This window comes from Nycticebus coucang, chromosome 4, assembly GCF_027406575.1.
Source record: "Nycticebus coucang isolate mNycCou1 chromosome 4, mNycCou1.pri, whole genome shotgun sequence".
Classification (NCBI taxonomy): Eukaryota; Metazoa; Chordata; class Mammalia; order Primates; family Lorisidae; genus Nycticebus; species Nycticebus coucang.
Window position 1 is genome coordinate 101,348,260 of NC_069783.1, and position 3,044 is coordinate 101,351,303.

The 3,044-nt window shown below is 34.3% G+C and overlaps 1 non-coding gene across 1 annotated transcript; it reads left to right on the forward strand.

Moving 5' to 3' along the window:
- The first annotated feature begins 2,028 nt into the window (after window positions 1–2,028).
- Window positions 2,029–2,214, forward strand: LOC128585008 (U2 spliceosomal RNA). Its single transcript, XR_008379782.1, has one exon. It is a non-coding gene; the product is annotated as a U2 spliceosomal RNA (small nuclear RNA).
- The last annotated feature ends 830 nt before the right edge of the window (window positions 2,215–3,044 follow it).

A 3,044-nucleotide genomic window follows, 5' to 3' on the forward strand; every position in this document is an offset into this window, starting at 1 on the left:
GGTTTTTTTATTTTGGCTGTGAATGAAAATCCACAAATGTGGCAGATCACATAGGCCCAGAAATCCCTGGCTGCTCGTGGTCCCTTCCTCTAGATATACTTCCTTTCTTCAGGAAAACAAAGACCCTGGACAAATGCATTATGACTTTTAAGACTGTTCTGCTTTTGCCCCTTGAGCCTTTATTCATTTAATAGCTTCTTTGGTTGCGTATTGAGTTAAAGTGCTGCTTCCTTGGAGGAGAAAGAAAAAGTATTAGAAGAAGGCAGGAAAAGAGGCATAGAGAGTTACAAAACACAGATGAGAAGACTAAAAAAGAAATAAGCAAATGACTAATTTAGGTTCAACCTTATCAATAATCACTTTTAATGTAAATGACATAAACACTCCAATGCACAGGCAGACATTTTTAAACTGGAAACAAAAGCCATTTAGAAGAGACAGCAGAAAAGAGAGAAATTAATGCAAAACAAAACAGATACATGACAAAGAAAGTAAAGAAAGCTATATGTTGATTCTGTGAACGCCTTGGCTAACACGACAGGCCTGAATTCCAATTTTTGTCTTTTCAGGCTTACGATGTTGCCTAAAACACTACCGGCTTCTCTGCCTCCTGGCGGTCACTCACTGGCCAGCTTCTCTGAATCTTGCTTTGGAGGCCAAGAGTCAGAACATGTTTTGTGAGTATAAAACGGTCTATAAAACCAGTAAAAAAAAAAAAAAAAAAAAAAGAACATATTTTGTGAGTATAAGCAGCTTGCAGATAGATAAGACCCCCCAAAAAACTTCTTTTCCCTTCCAAAATCCAGACACTCAAATCCTGCAAGCCACTCCATTATAAACAGAAGTGGAAATTCTCTGTAAATGATTATCGACTAGCACTGATTACTGTTCAAGGGCTTGGCCTCATTTTGTACCCTCTCTACATAAATGTACCTAGGAGTTGTTTACAATAGAAACAGTAGTAGTAGAAGCATCTGAAATTTATTTTAGTTTTTGATCTGTAATTCATTGCTTACAATGTTTTAAACATGTAGCTTTACAACTGTTGTTTTAAAAACACAGTTATTTTTTATGCCAAAAAATAATTCCTATCACCTTCAGGTAATATCATGGAAGGTAGCAGAAATTGCCAAAATTCTCATAGTGTTACTGGATGAAGAGGGTCTGGCTGCTTGTTACTGTCCAGGGTTTATGTCTGAAGTTTTATTTTTAGAAGTCCAGCGATTCTGGGGAACAGTGAGAATAGCCTCTCAATTCTGTTCTGCCTCAGTTACAATTCTAATAGTTTTTATAATGGGAATACAAGGAAACAGACCTAGAAAATTTTAACTTTATCTGATAGGAAGTAACGTCAAAGTAGTTTTCATTCTGACAAAGCACAATGTTTCAACCCTGGAAAGATAATTTTCATTTAATAAAATATCTAAGAGAATTTTTGCAGAAAATATTGTCATCAAAATAACCTTTATTCTACTAATATCACAACAGCTATTGTCTCTGTGTGACTACTTCCTTAAGTCTCTTGAGGTAAACATCCTCATAATCACGGAGAAAACTTAACTAGGTAATCACAGAAGGTCGGGGGAAGGCTGAGCAGACTAGCTGAGCAGTACTGCTTCAGCTTAGCTTCTCAGACTCCATCTTGCAGGCTAGATTTCTGGATTCAACAGTGATATTTTGGAATAGTAGTTATAATTAATCTGTATTTCTATCTCTCAGGCAGTAATTACCTATCAGTTAAAATGTCTGTCTGCCTTTCAGGAGGAGCTGTGCAATATTCAGAAAAATATAATTCAATCAAGGAAAAAAAATGAGCTCTAAATTTAATAATAAGGAATTTAATATGTTTTTAAATGTTTTAAAATTGTTTTCGTAACCCTAAAGCTGTTAAAATTATCAAAATTATAAATAAGGATGAATTTTGAAAAACAATGTCACCGTAATCTTAAAAATCTTTTAGAATAATGTTTACGCTCTAAAAGAAACCAGTTATAATAGAAGAAAAGAATGATTGGATTAGCATGCACCATCGCTTCTCGGCCTTTTGGCTAAGATCAAGTGTGTGGATTAGCATGCACCATGTGTGTTATTGTTGATTAGTTTAAAACCCCACAAAAAAGGAAAATACATGCATTTTTTCCTAAAAGTCTGTTATTAAATTAATAATGCAGCTTTTGTTTGATGGTGTCTTTGGACACCACTAGAACAGTGCATGTCTATATTACTGTAAGGAAACAGATTCTTCTCATTTTTTTATTTTCAGTATTTTATTTACAATCATTTTATTCAGAGCTCAATTTTTTGATCTGTGGACTATGTTGATTAAAGGGGCTCTTTGGCTCACCCACCCCAATTCCCTTCTTTGTGTCTTGGCAAGTAATATTCAAAAGAGCTTTTTGGCAGTTAATAGCTAATGCTTCTCTTGGTTTGCTTCCCTTGCTGGTGTTGTGATCAGATCTTTCAGAGATTTATTTTTGTGCTTTTAAATGCAAATTCAAGTCTGTAGGAGAAAATATATCTTGAAAAATGTTGCCCCTTGCTTTGTGATTTGCATATTGGGATGACTCATGATCTATATTTTGGATGTTTGCTGCTCAAGATATGCTCTGAACATTTCATAATTAAAATGGATTACCTTTAATTTTCATTGGTGTTTTCAATATAGCCCATTAAATTTTACCTTTGAAGCCGAAATTACAATGAGAAGAAATAGTCCTTGGGATATTATGTCTGGATTGTTTGAAAATATTTAGATATTATTTTGAAGGCTACAGTTTGCTTGATAATGCTCTTTTTGGATTTGGCTGAATTTAACACCATGTAACAATTTTTAAATGATGTGCATTTTCTTGAAGTAGTTGGAAGTAAAGGCATTTTTAGTAGTATACAATGGGCCATTAATTAAACTCAATCAATGTATGCAGAATGAAAATAATATTAAAAGTCATTCGTTTTGGGTTGAAATTATAGGTTGAGGTGATAGTCCAACTCACATTGGACGTCTTATCTGCATAAACTCTTCATCTCCTTCACCACCAGCCCAC